Here is a 22,498-nt window from a genome sequence, read left to right on the forward strand (position 1 = left end):
CTTGAGGGGCTTTCTCCTGGCACATTCCATTCTAAATTCCAATCTAGAACACGACTTCCATTGAGGCTCTGCTGCCCTAGTAACCAGATTTGGTAAGGGAGAACTGCTGCCACCTTGTGGCCGTTTCACACAACAGCAGCTTTAATCCCAGCGCTAATGGTCAGTTGATATTCAAAATCATTGCAGGCCTGTAAATGACACCTGCCCTGAAAACAAATCCTGGGGTCACATATTGACCAAAAAATTCAAAGGACGTCCATATTTCAAAACGACCGTTTCAAAAGGCATATTTTATGCACATTAGTGTTCTGCTTCTTTGTCTTTCTTTCTTTTTTGGTTAAAAAGACGGGAATGGAAAAAGGCATCCCTCAGACTGGGCGAAAATCGTTGCAAACGAATCAATGGACAAAGGTTTAATCTCCAATATATATAAACAGCTCATGCAGCTTAATTTTAAAAAAACAAACAACCCAATACAAAAATGGGCAGAAGTTCTAAAGAGACGTTTCTTCAAAGAAGACACAGAGATGGCCAAGACGCACATGAAAAGCTGCTCAAGAGCACTAATTATTAGAGAAATGCAAATCAAAACTACAATGAGGTATCACCTCACACCTGTTAGGATCGCCATCATCAGAAAATCTACAAACAACAAATTCTGGGGAGGGTGTGGACAAAAGGAGCCCTCTTCCACTATTGGTGGGAATGTAAATTGATACCGTCACTATGGAGAACAGTATGGAGTTTCCTTTAAAAAAACTAGAAATAGAATTACCATCCGATCCAGCAATCCCACTTCTGGGCATATACCCAGAGAAAACCATAAATCAAAAAGGCACATTCACCACAATGTTCATTGCAGCACTATTTAAAATAGCCAGGTAATGGAAGCAACCTAAATGCCCACAGACAGATGAATGGATAAAATTGGGGTACATATATAAAATGGAATATTACTCAGCCATAAAAAGGAATGAAACTGGGTCATTTGTAGAGACATCGATGGATCTAGAGACTGTCATACAGAATGAAGTAAGTCAGAAAGAGGAAATCAAATATTGTATATTAATGCATGTATGTGGAACCTAAAAGATGGTACAGATGAACTGGTTTGCAGGGAAGAAATAGAGACACAGAGGTAGAGAACAAACGTATGGACACCAAGTGTGGGAAGCCATGGGGTGGTGGTGGTGGGATGAGTTGGGAGATTGGGATTGACCTGTATACATCTATAGGCATAAAATACATAACTGATAATAACCTGCTGTATAAAAAAGTAAATAAACTTAAATTCCATATTTTAAAAAATAAAATTTAAAAATAAAACAGAAAAAAGTTCTTCCCTTCACACACATGTATTTATAGGAATGAATTATTTCCATGCTTATATCTATAAATACATAAAAGAGGAATAAAATCTAACTTGAACCATAAACGAAAAAAAACCTGAACCCACCAGTTATACAGAGGAAAACCCTATCAGGGCACTTGCTCCAGCGGTAAACAATTCTGAAATTGGTCAGAGGTGTGGAATCATCTCCCATCCAGCTAGCACCCACCACCCACGCAAGGAGCGTCCTCATTGCAAAGCTGCGAGACCGTGCCGAGGCATCTCTGAATAAAGGTGAGCTGAGCCCCAGGCCAGCTGCTGCTGAACTGTTCCCACCCTTCCCAGGTAAAACACCTGAATATGTACAAGGGCTTGAAAGCCTAGAGGAAGGGCCGTGGAGCCACACTAGCGACAGCACGCAGGCCAACTTGGTGCCTGCAGGCCGGCCAGGGTTGTCCTGCCCCGGGTACTCTTCCGGAAGCTTTCCATTGTCCTGCCTGTGATACCCCTCCTGTCCCGGCCCCCACTGCTTTTTTCCTTCCTCACCTCTGTCCGGAGAGAAATTCCAGCGGAAGGTATGGGTGACACATCCTCTTCTTTACAGGTGGCAGCCTGGCAACTCCTGCAGAAAGGCCAGCATTGCCCCACTCACACCGGGCCACCAACAAAGCTGTGGCCCCTCATTCCCTCCCACCAGCTCAGCCCCGAGACTGCTGACGGGGCAGAGAATATGGAGTCAGGCACAGCTTCAGGGGCTATTGCTGCCTGGAGCGCTGTTTATATTGACCTCAACCAGGCACACCTGGGGAGGGCCGGCCGGCAGGGTAAGGCTGCCCAGGTCAGCTAATCCACAACCCTCAGGGAATCACATTGTTGAAAATGGACCTCGCTAAGGCAGATTAGAAGTCAAGGAAAATAAGGACACAATGTCATTTGCAGCACCGTAGATGAGTCTAGAGGTAATCACGTGACTTGTAGTAAGTCAGAAAGTGAAAGACACATATCATATCATATCACTTATAGGTGTTTCCTAAAAATGGATACCAGGGCAGATATTTCCACGGAGAAGGGCAATCACAGATTCATTAAACACACTTATGGTTCACCAATGGAAAGGTGTGAGGATTGGTTTCATTACGATATCGGGGTTAACAGACATATACAAACACAGGTGACATATATAATCACCAAAGACCTACGGAATACCAAGAGAAGACTACTCAACATTCTGTCATAACGTCCCTGGGAAAAGGATCCCAGGAAGAACAGACATCTGTATATGCGTAAAAGAACCACATCTCCGACACCTACAATAAGCCAAACATTGTAATCAAACTTGCTGTAATAAAAAATAAAAATTTAAATTAAAAATACGAACAAGAAGTAGGGAGACAAACTTGAGGGGCTTTCTCCTGGCACATTCCATTCTAAATTCCAATCTAGAACACGACTTCCATTGAGGCTCTGCTGCCCTAGTAACCAGATTTGGTAAGGGAGAACTGCTGCCACCTTGTGGCCGTTTCACACAACAGCAGCTTTAATCCCAGCGCTAATGGTCAGTTGATATTCAAAATCATTGCAGGCCTGTAAATGACACCTGCCCTGAAAACAAATCCTGGGGTCACATATTGACCAAAAAATTCAAAGGACGTCCATATTTCAAAACGACCGTTTCAAAAGGCATATTTTATGCACATTAGTGTTCTGCTTCTTTGTCTTTCTTTCTTTTTTGGTTAAAAAGACGGGAATGGAAAAAGGCATCCCTCAGACTGGGCGAAAATCGTTGCAAACGAATCAATGGACAAAGGTTTAATCTCCAATATATATAAACAGCTCATGCAGCTTAATTTTAAAAAAACAAACAACCCAATACAAAAATGGGCAGAAGTTCTAAAGAGACGTTTCTTCAAAGAAGACACAGAGATGGCCAAGACGCACATGAAAAGCTGCTCAAGAGCACTAATTATTAGAGAAATGCAAATCAAAACTACAATGAGGTATCACCTCACACCTGTTAGGATCGCCATCATCAGAAAATCTACAAACAACAAATTCTGGGGAGGGTGTGGACAAAAGGAGCCCTCTTCCACTATTGGTGGGAATGTAAATTGATACCGTCACTATGGAGAACAGTATGGAGTTTCCTTTAAAAAAACTAGAAATAGAATTACCATCCGATCCAGCAATCCCACTTCTGGGCATATACCCAGAGAAAACCATAAATCAAAAAGGCACATTCACCACAATGTTCATTGCAGCACTATTTAAAATAGCCAGGTAATGGAAGCAACCTAAATGCCCACAGACAGATGAATGGATAAAATTGGGGTACATATATAAAATGGAATATTACTCAGCCATAAAAAGGAATGAAACTGGGTCATTTGTAGAGACATCGATGGATCTAGAGACTGTCATACAGAATGAAGTAAGTCAGAAAGAGGAAATCAAATATTGTATATTAATGCATGTATGTGGAACCTAAAAGATGGTACAGATGAACTGGTTTGCAGGGAAGAAATAGAGACACAGAGGTAGAGAACAAACGTATGGACACCAAGTGTGGGAAGCCATGGGGTGGTGGTGGTGGGATGAGTTGGGAGATTGGGATTGACCTGTATACATGTATAGACATAAAATACATAACTGATAATAACCTGCTGTATAAAAAAGTAAATAAAATTAAATTCCATATTTTAAAAAATAAAATTTAAAAATAAAACAGAAAAAAGTTCTTCCCTTCACACACATGTATTTATAGGAATGAATTATTTCCATGCTTATATCTATAAATACATAAAAGAGGAATAAAATCTAACTTGAACCATAAACGAAAAAAAACCTGAACCCACCAGTTATACAGAGGAAAACCCTATCAGGGCACTTGCTCCAGCGGTAAACAATTCTGAAATTGGTCAGAGGTGTGGAATCATCTCCCATCCAGCTAGCACCCACCCCCCACGCAAGGAGCGTCCTCATTGCAAAGCTGCGAGACCGTGCCGAGGCATCTCTGAATAAAGGTGAGCTGAGCCCCAGGCCAGCTGCTGCTGAACTGTTCCCACCCTTCCCAGGTAAAACACCTGAATATGTACAAGGGCTTGAAAGCCTAGAGCAAGGGCCGTGGAGCCACACTAGCGACAGCACGCAGGCCAACTTGGTGCCTGCAGGCCAGCCAGGGTGGTCCTGGCCCCGGGTACTCTTCCGGAAGGTTTCCATTGTCCTGCCTGTGATACCCCTCCTGTCCCGGCCCCCACTGCTTTTTTCCTTCCTCACCTCTGTCCGGAGAGAAATTCCAGCGGAAGGTATGGGTGACACATCCTCTTCTTTACAGGTGGCAGCCTGGCAACTCCTGCAGAAAGGCCAGCAGTGCCCCACTCACACCGGGCCACCAACAAAGCTGTGGCCCCTCATTCCCTCCCACCAGCTCAGCCCCGAGACTGCTGACGGGGCAGAGAATATGGAGTCAGGCACAGCTTCAGGGGCTATTGCTGCCTGGAGCGCTCTTTATATTGACCTCAACCAGGCACACCTGGGGAGGGCCGGCCAGCAGGGTAAGGCTGCCCAGGTCAGCTAATCCACAACCCTCAGGAAATCACATTGTTGAAAATGGACCTCGCTAAGGCAGAATAGAAGCCAAGGAAAATAAGGACACAATGCCATTTGCAGCACCGTAGATGAGTCTAGAGGTAATCACGTGACTTGTAGTAAGTCAGAAAGTGAAAGACACATATCATATCATATCACTTATAGGTGTTACCTAAAAATGGATACCAGGGCAGATATTTCCACGGAGAAGTGCAATCACAGATTCATTAAACACACTTATGGTTCACCAATGGAAAGGTGTGAGGATTGGTTTCATTACGATATCGGGGTTAACAGACATATACAAACACAGGTGACATATATAATCACCAAAGACCTACGGAATACCAAGAGAAGACTACTCAACATTCTGTCATAACGTCCCTGGGAAAAGGATCCCAGGAAGAACAGACATCTGTATATGTGTAAAAGAACCACATCTTCGACACCTACAATAAGCCAAACATTGTAATCAAACTTGCTGTAATAAAAAATAAAAATTTAAATTAAAAATACGAACAAGAAGTAGGGAGACAAACTTGAGGGGCTTTCTCCTGGCACATTCCATTCTAAATTCCAATCTAGAACACGACTTCCATTGAGGCTCTGCTGCCCTAGTAACCAGATTGGGTAAGGGAGAACTGCTGCCAGCTTGTGGCCGTTTCACACAACAGCAGCTTTAATCCCAGCGCTAATGGTCAGTTGATATTCAAAATCATTGCAGGCCTGTAAATGACACCTGCCCTGAAAACAAATCCTGGGTTCACATATCGACCAAAAAATTCAAAGGACGTCCATATTTCAAAACGACCGTTTCAAAAGGCATATTTTATGCACATTAGTGTTCTGCTTCTTTGTCTTTCTTTCTTTTTTGGTTAAAAAGACGGGAATGGAAAAAGGCATCCCTCAGACTGGGCGAAAATCATTGCAAACGAATCAATGGACAAAGGTTTAATCTCCAATATATATAAACAGCTCATGCAGCTTAATTTTAAAAAAACAAACAACCCAATACAAAAATGGGCAGAAGTTCTAAAGAGACGTTTCTTCAAAGAAGACACAGAGATGGCCAAGACGCACATGAAAAGCTGCTCAAGAGAACTAATTATTAGAGAAATGCAAATCAAAACTACAATGAGGTATCACCTCACACCTGTTAGGATCGGCATCATCAGAAAATCTACAAACAACAAATTCTGGGGAGGGTGTGGACAAAAGGAGCCCTCTTCCACTATTGGTGGGAATGTAAATTGATACCGTCACTATGGAGAACAGTATGGAGTTTCCTTTAAAAAACTAGAAATAGAATTACCATCCGATCCAGCAATCCCACTTCTGGGCATATACCCAGAGAAAACCATAAATCAAAAAGGCACATTCACCACAATGTTCATTGCAGCACTATTTAAAATAGCCAGGTAATGGAAGCAACCTAAATGCCCACAGACAGATGAATGGATAAAATTGGGGTACATATATAAAATGGAATATTACTCGGCCATAAAAAGGAATGAAACTGGGTCATTTGTAGAGACATCGATGGATCTAGAGACTGTCATACAGAATGAAGTAAGTCAGAAATAGGAAATCAAATATTTTATATTAATGCATATATGTGGAACCTAAAAGATGGTACAGATGAACTGGTTTGCAGGGAAGAAATAGAGACGCAGAGGTAGAGAACAAACGTATGGACACCAAGTGTGGGAAGCCATGGGGTGGTGGTGGTGGGATGAGTTGGGAGATTGGGATTGACCTGTATAGATGTATATGCATAAAATACATAACTGATAATAACCGGCTGTATAAAAAAGTAAATAAAATTAAATTTCAAAATTTTAAAAAATAAAATTTAAAAATAAAACAGAAAAAAGTTCTTCCCTTCACACACATGTATTTATAGGAATGCATTATTTCCATGCTTATATCTATAAATACATAAAAGAGGAATAAAATCTAACTTGAACCATAAACGAAAAAAAACCTGAACCCACCAGTTATACAGAGGAAAACCCTATCAGGGCACTTGCTCCAGCAGTAAACAATTCTGAAATTGGTCAGAGGTGTGGAATCATCTCCCATCCAGCTAGCACCCACCCCCCACGCAAGGAGCGTCCTCATTGCAAAGCTGGGAGACGGTGCCGAGGCATCTCTGAATAAAGGTGAGCTGAGCCCCAGGCCAGCTGCTGCTGAACTGTTCCCACCCTTCCCAGGTAAAACACCTGAATATGTACAAGGGCTTGAAAGCCTAGAGGAAGGGCCGTGGAGCCACACTAGCGACAGCACGCAGGCCAACTTGGTGCCTGCAGGCCAGCCAGGGTGGTCCTGGCCCCGGGTACTCTTCCGGAAGCTTTCCATTGTCCTGCATGTGATACCCCTCCTGTCCCGGCCCCCACTGCTTTTTTCCTTCCTCACCTCTGTCCGGAGAGAAATTCCAGGGGAAGGTATGGGTGACACATCCTCTTCTTTACAGGTGGCAGCCTGGCAACTCCTGCAGAAAGGCCAGCAGTGCCCCACTCACACCGGGCCACCAACAAAGCTGTGGCCCCTCATTCCCTCCCACCAGCTCAGCCCCGAGACTGCTGACGGGGCAGAGAATATGGAGTCAGGCACAGCTTCAGGGGCTATTGCTGCCTGGAGCGCTGTTTATATTGACCTCAACCAGGCACACCTGGGGAGGGCCGGCCGGCAGGGTAAGGCTGCCCAGGTCAGCTAATCCACAACCCTCAGGGAATCACATTGTTGAAAATGGACCTCGCTAAGGCAGAATAGAAGCCAAGGAAAATAAGGACACAATGCCATTTGCAGCACCGTAGATGAGTCTAGATGTAATCACGTGACTTGTAGTAAGTCAGAAAGTGAAAGACACATATCATATCATATCACTTATAGGTGTTACCTAAAAATGGATACCAGGGCAGATATTTCCACGGAGAAGGGCAATCACAGATTCATTAAACACACTTATGGTTCACCAATGGAAAGATGTGAGGATTGGTTTCATTACGATATTGGGGTTAACAGACATATACAAACACAGGTGACATATATAATCACCAAAGACCTACGGAATACCAAGAGAAGACTACTCAACATTCTGTCATAACGTCCCTGGGAAAAGGATCCCAGGAAGTACAGACATCTGTATATGTGTAAAAGAACCACATCTTCGACACCTACAATAAGCCAAACATTGTAATCAAACTTGCTGTAATAAAAAATAAAAATTTAAATTAAAAATACGAACAAGAAGTAGGGAGACAAACTTGAGGGGCTTTCTCCTGGCACATTCCATTCTAAATTCCAATCTAGAACACGACTTCCATTGAGACTCTTCTGCCCTAGTAACCAGATTTGGTAAGGGAGAACTGCTGCCACCTTGTGGCCGTTTCACACAACAGCAGCTTTAATCCCAGCGCTAATGGTCAGTTGATATTCAAAATCATTGCAGGCCTGTAAATGACACCTGCCCTGAAAACAAATCCTGGGGTCACATATCGACCAAAAAATTCAAAGGACGTCCATATTTCAAAACGACCGTTTCAAAAGGCATATTTTATGCACATTAGTGTTCTGCTTCTTTGTCTTTCTTTCTTTTTTGGTGAAAAAGACGGGAATGGAAAAAGGCATCCCTCAGACTGGGCGAAAATCGTTGCATACGAATCAATGGACAAAGGTTTAATCTCCAATATATATAAACAGCTCATGCAGCTTAATATTACAAAAACAAACAACCCAATACAAAAATGGGCAGAAGTTCTAAAGAGACGTTTCTTCAAAGAAGACACAGAGATGGCCAAGACGCACATGAAAAGCTGCTCAAGAGCACTAATTATTAGAGAAATGCAAATCAAAACTACAATGAGGTATCACCTCACACCTGTTAGGATCGGCATCATCAGAAAATCTACAAACAACAAATTCTGGGGAGGGTGTGGACAAAAGGAGCCCTCTTCCACTATTGGTGGGAATGTAAATTGATACCGTCACTATGGAGAACAGTATAGGAGTTTCCTTTAAAAAACTAGAAATAGAATTACCATCCGATCCAGCAATCCCACTTCTGGGCATATACCCAGAGAAAACCATAAATCAAAAAGGCACATTCACCACAATGTTCATTGCAGCACTATTTAAAATAGCCAGGTAATGGAAGCAACCTAAATGCCCACAGACAGATGAATGGATAAAATTGGGGTACATATATAAAATGGAATATTACTCGGCCATAAAAAGGAATGAAACTGGGTCATTTGTAGAGACATCGATGGATCTAGAGACTGTCATACAGAATGAAGTAAGTCAGAAATAGGAAATCAAATATTTTATATTAATGCATATATGTGGAACCTAAAAGATGGTACAGATGAACTGGTTTGCAGGGAAGAAATAGAGACACAGAGGTAGAGAACAAACGTATGGACACCAAGTGTGGGAAGCCATGGGGTGGTGGTGGTGGGATGAGTTGGGAGATTGGGATTGACCTGTATACATGTATATGCATAAAATACATAACTGATAATAACCTGCTTTATAAAAATGTCAATAAAATTAAATTTCAAAATTTTAAAAAATAAAATTTAAAAATAAAACAGAAAAAAGTTCTTCCCTTCACACACATGTATTTATAGGAATGAATTATTTCCATGCTTTTATCTATAAATACATAAAAGAGGAATAAAATCTTACTTGAACCATAAACGAAAAAAAACCTGAACCCACCAGTTATACAGAGGAAAACCCTATCAGGGCACTTGCTCCAGCGGTAAACAATTCTGAAATTGGTCAGAGGTGTGGAATCATCTCCCATCCAGCTAGCACCCACACCCCACGCAAGGAGCGTCCTCATTGCAAAGCTGGGAGACCGTGCCGAGGCATCTCTGAATAAAGGTGAGCTGAGTCCCAGGCCAGCTGCTGCTGAACTGTTCCCACCCTTCCCAGGTAAAACACCTGAATATGTACAAGGGCTTGAAAGCCTAGAGGAAGGGCCGTGGAGCCACACTAGCGACAGCACGCAGGCCAACTTGGTGCCTGCAGGCCAGCCAGGGTGGTCCTGGCCCCGGGTACTCTTCCGGAAGCTTTCCATTATCCTGCCTGTGATACCCCTCCTGTCCCGGCCCCCACTGCTTTTTTCCTTCCTCACCTCTGTCCGGAGAGAAATTCCAGCGGAAGGTATGGGTGACACATCCTCTTCTTTACAGGTGGCAGCCTGGCAACTCCTGCAGAAAGGCCAGCAGTGCCCCACTCACACCGGGCCACCAACAAAGCTGTGGCCCCTCATTCCCTCCCACCAGCTCAGCCCCGAGACTGCTGACGGGGCAGAGAATATGGAGTCAGGCACAGCTTCAGGGGCTATTGCTGCCTGGAGCGCTCTTTATATTGACCTCAACCAGGCACACCTGGGGAGGGCCGGCCGGCAGGGTAAGGCTGCCCAGGTCAGCTAATCCACAACCCTCAGGGAATCACATTGTTGAAAATGGACCTCGCTAAGGCAGATTAGAAGCCAAGGAAAATAAGGACACAATGCCATTTGCAGCACCGTAGATGAGTCTAGAGGTAATCACGTGACTTGTAGTAAGTCAGAAAGTGAAAGACACATATCATATCATATCACTTATAGGCGTTACCTAAAAATGGATACCAGGGCAGATATTTCCACGGAGAAGGGCAATCACAGATTCATTAAACACACTTATGGTTCACCAATGGAAAGGTGTGAGGATTGGTTTCATTACGATATCGGGGTTAACAGACATATACAAACACAGGTGACATATATAATCACCAAAGACCTACGGAATACCAAGAGAAGACTACTCAACATTCTGTCATAACTTCCCTGGGAAAAGGATCCCAGGAAGAACAGACATCTGTATATGCGTAAAAGAACCACATCTCCGACACCTACAATAAGCCAAACATTGTAATCAAACTTGCTGTAATAAAAAATAAAAATTAAATTAAAAATACGAACAAGAAGTAGGGAGACAAACTTGAGGGGCTTTCTCCTGGCACATTCCATTCTAAATTCCAATCTAGAACACGACTTCCATTGAGGCTCTGCTGCCCTAGTAACCAGATTTGGTAAGGGAGAACTGCTGCCACCTTGTGGCCGTTTCACACAACAGCAGCTTTAATCCCAGCGCTAATGGTCAGTTGATATTCAAAATCATTGCAGGCCTGTAAATGACACCTGCCCTGAAAACAAATCCTGGGGTCACATATCGACCAAAAAATTCAAAGGACGTCCATATTTCAAAACGACCGTTTCAAAAGGCATATTTTATGCACATTAGTGTTCTGCTTCTTTGTCTTTCTTTCTTTTTTGGTGAAAAAGACGGGAATGGAAAAAGGCATCCCTCAGACTGGGCGAAAATCGTTGCATACGAATCAATGGACAAAGGTTTAATCTCCAATATATATAAACAGCTCATGCAGCTTAATATTAAAAAAAAACAACCCAATACAAAAATGGGCAGAAGTTCTAAGGGACGTTTCTTCAAAGAAGACACAGAGATGGCCAAGACGCACATGAAAAGCTGCTCAAGAGCACTAATTATTAGAGAAATGCAAATCAAAACTACAATGAGGTATCACCTCACACCTGTTAGGATCGGCATCATCAGAAAATCTACAAACAACAAATTCTGGGGAGGGTGTGGACAAAAGGAGCCCTCTTCCACTATTGGTGGGAATGTAAATTGATACTGTCACTATGGAGAACACTATGGAGTTTCCTTTAAAAAACTAGAAATAGAATTACCATCTGATCCAGCAATCCCACTTCTGGGCATATACCCAGAGAAAACCATAAATCAAAAAGGCACATTCACCACAATGTTCATTGCAGCACTATTTAAAATAGCCAGGTAATGGAAGCAACCTAAATGCCCACAGACAGATGAATGGATAAAGATGGTGTACATATATAAAATGGAATATTACTCGGCCATAAAAAGGAATGAAACTGGGTCATTTGTACAGACATCGATGGATCTAGAGACTGTCCTATAGAATGAAGTAAGTCAGAAGGAGGAAAACAAATATTGTATATTAATGCATATATGTGGAACCTAAAAGATGGTACAGATGAACTGGTTTGCAGGGCAGAAATAGAGACACAGAGGTAGAGAACAAACGTATGGACACCAAGTGTGGGAAGCCATGGGGTGGTGGTGGTGGGATGAGTTGGGAGATTGGGATTGACCTGTATATATGTATAGGCATAAAATACATAACTGATAATAACCTGCTGTATAAAAAAGTAAATAAAATTAAATTCCATATTTTAAAAAATAAAATTTAAAAATAAAACAGAAAAAAGTTCTTCCCTTCACACACATGTATTTATAGGAATGAATTATTTCCATGCTATATCTATAAATACATAAAAGAGGAATAAAATCTAACTTGAACCATAAACGAAAAAAAACCTGAACCCACCAGTTATACAGAGGAAAACCCTATCAGGGCACTTGCTCCAGCGGTAAACAATTCTGAAATTGGTCAGAGGTGTGGAATCATCTCCCATCCAGCTAGCACCCACACCCCACGCAAGGAGCGTCCTCATTGCAAAGCTGGGAGACCGTGCCGAGGCATCTCTGAATAAAGGTGAGCTGAGCCCCAGGCCAGCTGCTACTGAACTGTTCCCACCCTTCACAGGTAAAACACCTGAATATGTACAAGGGCTTGAAAGCCTAGAGGAAGGGCCGTGGAGCCACACTAGCGACAGCACGCAGGCCAACTTGGTGCCTGCAGGCCAGCCAGGGTGGTCCTGGCCCCGGGTACTCTTCCGGAAGCTTTCCATTGTCCTGCCTGTGATACCCCTCCTGTCCCGGCCCCCACTGCTTTTTTCCTTCCTCACCTCTGTCCGGAGAGAAATTCCAGCGGAAGGTATGGGTGACACATCCTCTTCTTTACAGGTGGCAGCCTGGCAACTCCTGCAGAAAGGCCAGCAGTGCCCCACTCACACCGGGCCACCAACAAAGCTGTGGCCCCTCATTCCCTCCCACCAGCTCAGCCCCGAGACTGCTGACGGGGCAGAGAATATGGAGTCAGGCACAGCTTCAGGGGCTATTGCTGCCTGGAGCGCTGTTTATATTGACCTCAACCAGGCACACCTGGGGAGGGCCGGCCGGCAGGGTAAGGCTGCCCAGGTCAGCTAATCCACAACCCTCAGGGAATCACATTTTTGAAAATGGACCTCGCTAAGGCAGAATAGAAGCCAAGGAAAATAAGGACACAATGCCATTTGCAGCACCGTAGATGAGTCTAGAGGTCATCACGTGACTTGTAGTAAGTCAGAAAGGGAAAGACACATATCATATGATATCACTTATAGGTGTTACCTAAAAATGGATACCAGGGCAGATATTTCCACGGAGAAGGGCAATCACAGATTCATTAAACACACTTATGGTTCACCAATGGAAAGGTGTGAGGATTGGTTTCATTACGATATCGGGGTTAACAGACATATACAAACACAGGTGACATATATAATCACCAAAGACCTACGGAATACCAAGAGAAGACTACTCAACATTCTGTCATAACGTCCCTGGGAAAAGGATCCCAGGAAGAACAGACATCTTTATATGTGTAAAAGAACCACATCTTCGACACCTACAATAAGCCAAACATTGTAATCAAACTTGCTGTAATATAAAATAAAAATTTAAATTAAAAATACGAACAAGAAGTAGGGAGACAAACTTGAGGGGCTTTCTCCTGGAACATTCCATTCTAAATTCCAATCTAGAACACGACTTCCATTGAGGCTCTGCTGCCCTAGTAACCAGATTTGGTAAGGGAGAACTGCTGCCACCTTGTGGCCGTTTCACACAACAGCAGCTTTAATCCCAGCGCTAATGGTCAGTTGATATTCAAAATCATTGCAGGCCTGTAAATGACACCTGCCCTGAAAACAAATCCTGGGGTCACATATCGACCAAAAAATTCAAAGGACGTCCATATTTCAAAACGACCGTTTCAAAAGGCATATTTTATGCACATTAGTGTTCTGCTTCTTTGTCTTTCTTTCTTTTTTGGTTAAAAAGACGGGAATGGAAAAAGGCATCCCTCAGACTGGGCGAAAATCGTTGCAAACGAATCAATGGACAAAGGTTTAATCTCCAATATATATAAACAGCTCATGCAGCTTAATTTTAAAAAAACAAACAACCCAATACAAAAATGGGCAGAAGTTCTAAAGAGACGTTTCTTCAAAGAAGACACAGAGATGGCCAAGACCCACATGAAAAGCTGCTCAAGAGCACTAATTATTAGAGAAATGCAAATCAAAACTACAATGAGGTATCACCTCACACCTGTTAGGATCGGCATCATCAGAAAATCTACAAACAACAAATTCTGTGGAGTGTGTGGACAAAAGGAGCCCTCTTCTACTATTTGTGGGAATGTAAATTGATACCGTCACTATGGAGAACAGTATGGAGTTTCCTTTAAAAAACTAGAAATAGAATTACCATCCGATCCAGCAATCCCACTTCTGGGCATATACCCAGAGAAAACCATAAATCAAAAAGGCACATTCACCACAATGTTCATTGCAGCACTATTTAAAATAGCCAGGTAATGGAAGCAATCTAAATGCCCACAGACAGATGAATGGATAAAATTGGGGTACATATATGAAATGGAATATTACTCGGCCATAAAAAGGAATGAAACTGGGTCATTTGTAGAGACATCGATGGATCTAGAGACTGTCATACAGAATGAAGTAAGTCAGAAAGAGGAAATCAAATATTTTATATTAATGCATATATGTGGAACCTAAAAGATGGTACAGATGAACTGGTTTGCAGGGAAGAAATAGAGACGCAGAGGTAGAGAACAAACGTATGGACACCAAGTGTGGGAAGCCATGGGGTGGTGGTGGTGGGATGAGTTGGCAGATTGGGATTGACCTGTATACATGTATATGCATAAAATACATAACTGATAATAACCTGCTGTATAAAAAAGTCAATAAAATTAAATTTCAAAATTATAAAAAATAAAATTTAAAAATAAAACAGAAAAAAGCTCTTCCCTTCACACACATGTATTTATAGGAATGAATTATTTCCATGCTTATATCTATAAATACATAAAAGAGGAATAAAATCTAACTTGAACCATAAACAAAAAATAACCTGAACCCACCAGTTATACAGAGGAAAACCCTATCAGGGCACTTGCTCCAGCGGTAAACAATTCTGAAATTGGTCAGAGGTGTGGAATCATCTCCCATCCAGCTAGCACCCACCCCCCACGCAAGGAGCGTCCTCATTGCAAAGCTGGGAGACCGTGCCGAGGCATCTCTGAATAAAGGTAGGCTGAGCCCCAGGCCAGCTGCTGCTGAACTGTTCCCACCCTTCCCAGGTAAAACACCTGAATATGTACAAGGGTTTGAAATCCTAGAGGAAGGGCCGTGGAGCCACACCAGCGAAAGAACGCAGGCCAAGTTGGTGACTGCAGGCCAGCCAGCGTGGTCCTGGCCCCGTGCGCTCTTCCGGAAGCTTTCCATTGTCCTGCCTGAGATACCCCTCCTGTCCCGGCCCCCACTGCTTTTTTCCTTCCTCACCTCTGTCCGGAGAGAAATTCCAGCGGAAGGTATGGGTGACACATCCTCTTCTTTACAGGTGGCAGCCTGGCAACTCCTGCAGAAAGGCCAGCAGTGCCCCACTCACACCGGGCCACCAACAAAGCTGTGGCCCCTCATTCCCTCCCACCAGCTCAGCCCCGAGACTGCTGACGGGGCAGAGAATATGGAGTCAGGCACAGCTTCAGGGGCTATTGCTGCCTGGAGCGCTGTTTATATTGACCTCAACCAGGCACACCTGGGGAGGGCCGGCCGGCAGGGTAAGGCTGCCCAGGTCAGCTAATCCACAACCCTCAGGGAATCACATTGTTGAAAATGGACCTCGCTAAGGCAGAATAGAAGCCAAGGAAAATAAGGACACAATGCCATTTGCAGCACCGTAGATGAGTCTAGAGGTCATCACGTGACTTGTAGTAAGTCAGAAAGGGAAAGACACATATCATATGATATCACTTATAGGTGTTACCTAAAAATGGATACCAGGGCAGATATTTCCACGGAGAAGGGCAATCACAGATTCATTAAACACACTTATGGTTCACCAATGGAAAGGTGTGAGGATTGGTTTCATTACGATATCGGGGTTAACAGACATATACAAACACAGGTGACATATATAATCACCAAAGACCTACGGAATACCAAGAGAAGACTACTCAACATTCTGTCATAACGTCCCTGGGAAAAGGATCCCAGGAAGAACAGACATCTTTATATGTGTAAAAGAACCACATCTTCGACACCTCCAATAAGCCAAACCTTGTAATCAAACTTGCTGTAATATAAAATAAAAATTTAAATTAAAAATACGAACAAGAAGTAGGGAGACAAACTTGAGGGGCTTTCTCCTGGAACATTCCATTCTAAATTCCAATCTAGAACACGACTTCCATTGAGGCTCTGCTGCCCTAGTAACCAGATTTGGTAAGGGAGAACTGCTGCCACCTTGTGGCCGTTTCACACAACAGCAGCTTTAATCCCAGCGCTAATGGTCAGTTGATATTCAAAATCATTGCAGGCCTGTAAATGACACCTGCCCTGAAAACAAATCCTGGGGTCACATATCGACCAAAAAATTCAAAGGACGTCCATATTTCAAAACGACCGTTTCAAAAGGCATATTTTATGCACATTAGTGTTCTGCTTCTTTGTCTTTCTTTCTTTTTTGGTTAAAAAGACGGGAATGGAAAAAGGCATCCCTCAGACTGGGCGAAAATCGTTGCAAACGAATCAATGGACAAAGGTTTAATCTCCAATATATATAAACAGCTCATGCAGCTTAATTTTAAAAAAACAAACAACCCAATACAAAAATGGGCAGAAGTTCTAAAGAGACGTTTCTTCAAAGAAGACACAGAGATGGCCAAGACGCACATGAAAAGCTGCTCAAGAGCACTAATTATTAGAGAAATGCAAATCAAAACTACAATGAGGTATCACCTCACACCTGTTAGGATCGGCATCATCAGAAAATCTACAAACAACAAATTCTGTGGAGTGTGTGGACAAAAGGAGCCCTCTTCTACTATTTGTGGGAATGTAAATTGATACCGTCACTATGGAGAACAGTATGGAGTTTCCTTTAAAAAACTAGAAATAGAATTACCATCTGATCCAGCAATCCCACTTCTGGGCATATACCCAGAGAAAACCATAAATCAAAAAGGCACATTCACCACAATGTTCATTGCAGCACTATTTAAAATAGCCAGGTAATGGAAGCAACCTAAATGCCCACAGACAGATGAATGGATAAAGATGGGGTACATATATAAAATGGAATAATACTCGGCCATAAAAAGGAATGAAACTGGGTCATTTGTAGAGACATCGATGGATCTAGAGACTGTCATATAGAATGAAGTAAGTCAGAAAGAGGAAATCAAATATTGTATATTAATGCATATATGTGGAACCTAAAAGATGGTACAGATGAACTGGTTTGCAGGGAAGAAATAGAGACACAGAGGTAGAGATCAAACGTATGGACACCAAGTGTGGGAAGCCATGGGGTGGTGGTGGTGGGATGAGTTGGCAGATTGGGATTGACCTGTATACATGTATATGCATAAAATACATAACTGATAATAACCGGCTGTATAAAAAAGTAAATAAAATTAAATTTCAAAATTTTAAAAAATAAAATTTAAAAATAAAACAGAAAAAAGTTCTTCCCTTCACACACATGTATTTATAGGAATGCATTATTTCCATGCTTATATCTATAAATACATAAAAGAGGAATAAAATCTAACTTGAACCATAAACGAAAAAAAACCTGAACCCACCAGTTATACAGAGGAAAACCCTATCAGGGCACTTGCTCCAGCAGTAAACAATTCTGAAATTGGTCAGAGGTGTGGAATCATCTCCCATCCAGCTAGCACCCACCCCCCACGCAAGGAGCGTCCTCATTGCAAAGCTGGGAGACGGTGCCGAGGCATCTCTGAATAAAGGTGAGCTGAGCCCCAGGCCAGCTGCTGCTGAACTGTTCCCACCCTTCCCAGGTAAAACACCTGAATATGTACAAGGGCTTGAAAGCCTAGAGGAAGGGCCGTGGAGCCACACTAGCGACAGCACGCAGGCCAACTTGGTGCCTGCAGGCCAGCCAGGGTGGTCCTGGCCCCGGGTACTCTTCCGGAAGCTTTCCATTGTCCTGCCTGTGATACCCCTCCTGTCCCGGCCCCCACTGCTTTTTTCCTTCCTCACCTCTGTCCGGAGAGAAATTCCAGCGGAAGGTATGGGTGACACATCCTCTTCTTTACAGGTGGCAGCCTGGCAACTCCTGCAGAAAGGCCAGCAGTGCCCCACTCACACCGGGCCACCAACAAAGCTGTGGCCCCTCATTCCCTCCCACCAGCTCAGCCCCGAGACTGCTGACGGGGCAGAGAATATGGAGTCAGGCACAGCTTCAGGGGCTATTGCTGCCTGGAGCGCTGTTTATATTGACCTCAACCAGGCACACCTGGGGAGGGCCGGCCGGCAGGGTAAGGCTGCCCAGGTCAGCTAATCCACAACCCTCAGGGAATCACATTGTTGAAAATGGACCTCGCTAAGGCAGAATAGAAGCCAAGGAAAATAAGGACACAATGCCATTTGCAGCACCGTAGATGAGTCTAGAGGTCATCACGAGACTTGTAGTAAGTCAGAAAGGGAAAGACACATATCATATCATATCACTTATAGGTGTTACCTAAAAATGGATACCAGGGCAGATATTTCCACGGAGAAGGGCAATCACAGATTCATTAAACACACTTATGGTTCACCAATGGAAAGATGTGAGGATTGGTTTCATTACGATATTGGGGTTAACAGACATATACAAACACAGGTGACATATATAATCACCAAAGACCTACGGAATACCAAGAGAAGACTACTCAACATTCTGTCGTAACGTCCCTGGGAAAAGGATCCCAGGAAGAACAGACATCTGTATATGTGTAAAAGAACCACATCTTCGACACCTACAATAAGCCAAACATTGTAATCAAACTTGCTGTAATAAAAAATAAAAATTTAAATTAAAAATACGAACAAGAAGTAGGGAGACAAACTTGAGGGGCTTTCTCCTGGCACATTCCATTCTAAATTCCAATCTAGAACACGACTTCCATTGAGACTCTGCTGCCCTAGTAACCAGATTTGGTAAGGGAGAACTGCTGCCACCTTGTGGCCGTTTCACACAACAGCAGCTTTAATCCCAGCGCTAATGGTCAGTTGATATTCAAAATCATTGCAGGCCTGTAAATGACACCTGCCCTGAAAACAAATCCTGGGGTCACATATCGACCAAAAAATTCAAAGGACGTCCATATTTCAAAACGACCGTTTCAAAAGGCATATTTTATGCACATTAGTGTTCTGCTTCTTTGTCTTTCTTTCTTTTTTGGTGAAAAAGACGGGAATGGAAAAAGGCATCCCTCAGACTGGGCGAAAATCGTTGCAAACGAATCAATGGACAAAGGTTTAATCTCCAATATATATAAACAGCTCATGCAGCTTAATATTACAAAAACAAACAACCCAATACAAAAATGGGCAGAAGTTCTAAAGAGACGTTTCTTCAAAGAAGACACAGAGATGGCCAAGACGCACATGAAAAGCTGCTCAAGAGCACTAATTATTAGAGAAATGCAAATCAAAACTACAATGAGGTATCACCTCACACCTGTTAGGATCGGCATCATCAGAAAATCTACAAACAACAAATTCTGGGGAGGGTGTGGACAAAAGGAGCCCTCTTCCACTATTGGTGGGAATGTAAATTGATACCGTCACTATGGAGAACAGTATGGAGTTTCCTTTAAAAAACTAGAAATAGAATTACCATCCGATCCAGCAATCCCACTTCTGGGCATATACCCAGAGAAAACCATAAATCAAAAAGGCACATTCACCACAATGTTCATTGCAGCACTATTTAAAATAGCCAGGTAATGGAAGCAACCTAAATGCCCACAGACAGATGAATGGATAAAATTGGGGTACATATATAAAATGGAATATTACTCGGCCATAAAAAGGAATGAAACTGGGTCATTTGTAGAGACATCGATGGATCTAGAGACTGTCATACAGAATGAAGTAAGTCAGAAATAGGAAATCAAATATTTTATATTAATGCATATATGTGGAACCTAAAAGATGGTACAGATGAACTGGTTTGCAGGGAAGAAATAGAGACACAGAGGTAGAGAACAAACGTATGGACACCAAGTGTGGGAAGCCATGGGGTGGTGGTGGTGGGATGAGTTGGGAGATTGGGATTGACCTGTATACATGTATATGCATAAAATACATAACTGATAATAACCTGCTGTATAAAAATGTCAATAAAATTAAATTTCAAAATTTTAAAAAATAAAATTTAAAAATAAAACAGAAAAAAGTTCTTCCCTTCACACACATGTATTTATAGGAATGAATTATTTCCATGCTTTTATCTATAAATACATAAAAGAGGAATAAAATCTTACTTGAACCATAAACGAAAAAAAACCTGAACCCACCAGTTATACAGAGGAAAACCCTATCAGGGCACTTGCTCCAGCGGTAAACAATTCTGAAATTGGTCAGAGGTGTGGAATCATCTCCCATCCAGCTAGCACCCACACCCCACGCAAGGAGCGTCCTCATTGCAAAGCTGGGAGACCGTGCCGAGGCATCTCTGAATAAAGGTGAGCTGAGTCCCAGGCCAGCTGCTGCTGAACTGTTCCCACCCTTCCCAGGTAAAACACCTGAATATGTACAAGGGCTTGAAAGCCTAGAGGAAGGGCCGTGGAGCCACACTAGCGACAGCACGCAGGCCAACTTGGTGCCTGCAGGCCAGCCAGGGTGGTCCTGGCCCCGGGTACTCTTCCGGAAGCTTTCCATTATCCTGCCTGTGATACCCCTCCTGTCCCGGCCCCCACTGCTTTTTTCCTTCCTCACCTCTGTCCGGAGAGAAATTCCAGCGGAAGGTATGGGTGACACATCCTCTTCTTTACAGGTGGCAGCCTGGCAACTCCTGCAGAAAGGCCAGCAGTGCCCCACTCACACCGGGCCACCAACAAAGCTGTGGCCCCTCATTCCCTCCCACCAGCTCAGCCCCGAGACTGCTGACGGGGCAGAGAATATGGAGTCAGGCACAGCTTCAGGGGCTATTGCTGCCTGGAGCGCTGTTTATATTGACCTCAACCAGGCACACCTGGGGAGGGCCGGCCGGCAGGGTAAGGCTGCCCAGGTCAGCTAATCCACAACCCTCAGGGAATCACATTGTTGAAAATGGACCTCGCTAAGGCAGAATAGAAGCCAAGGAAAATAAGGACACAATGCCATTTGCAGCACCGTAGATGAGTCTAGAGGTAATCACGTGACTTGTAGTAAGTCAGAAAGTGAAAGACTCATATCATATCATATCACTTATAGACGTTACCTAAAAATGGATACCAGGGCAGATATTTCCACGGAGAAGGGCAATCACAGATTCATTAAACACACTTATGGTTCACCAATGGAAAGGTGTGAGGATTGGTTTCATTACGATATCGGGGTTAACAGACATATACAAACACAGGTGACATATATAATCACCAAAGACCTACGGAATACCAAGAGAAGACTACTCAACATTCTGTCATAACTTCCCTGGGAAAAGGATCCCAGGAAGAACAGACATCTGTATATGCGTAAAAGAACCACATCTCCGACACCTACAATAAGCCAAACATTGTAATCAAACTTGCTGTAATAAAAAATAAAAATTTAAATTAAAAATACGAACAAGAAGTAGGGAGACAAACTTGAGGGGCTTTCTCCTGGCACATTCCATTCTAAATTCCAATCTAGAACACGACTTCCATTGAGGCTCTGCTGCCCTAGTAACCAGATTTGGTAAGGGAGAACTGTTCCCACCTTGTGGCCGTTTCACACAACAGCAGCTTTAATCCCAGCGCTAATGGTCAGTTGATATTCAAAATCATTGCAGGCCTGTAAATGACACCTGCCCTGAAAACAAATCCTGGGGTCACTTATCGACCAAAAAATTCAAAGGACGTCCATATTTCAAAACGACCGTTTCAAAAGGCATATTTTATGCACATTAGTGTTCTGCTTCTTTGTCTTTCTTTCTTCTTTGGTGAAAAAGACGGGAATGGAAAAAGGCATCCCTCAGACTGGGCGAAAATCGTTGCAAACGAATCAATGGACAAAGGTTTAATCTCCAGTATATATAAACAGCTCATGCATCTTAATATTAAACAAACAAACAACCCAATACAAAAATGGGCAGAAGTTCTAAAGAGACGTTTCTTCAAAGAAGACACAGAGATGGCCAAGACGCACATGAAAAGCTGCTCAAGAGAACTAATTATTAGAGAAATGCAAATCAAAACTACAATGAGGTATCACCTCACACCTGTTAGGATCGGCATCATCAGAAAATCTACAAACAACAAATTCTGGGGAGGGTGTGGACAAAAGGAGCCCTC

The sequence above is a fragment of the Mesoplodon bidens genome, assembly GCF_964165515.1.
Source record: "Mesoplodon bidens genome assembly, contig: HAP1_SCAFFOLD_39, whole genome shotgun sequence".
In the NCBI taxonomy this organism is placed as follows: Eukaryota; Metazoa; Chordata; class Mammalia; order Artiodactyla; family Ziphiidae; genus Mesoplodon; species Mesoplodon bidens.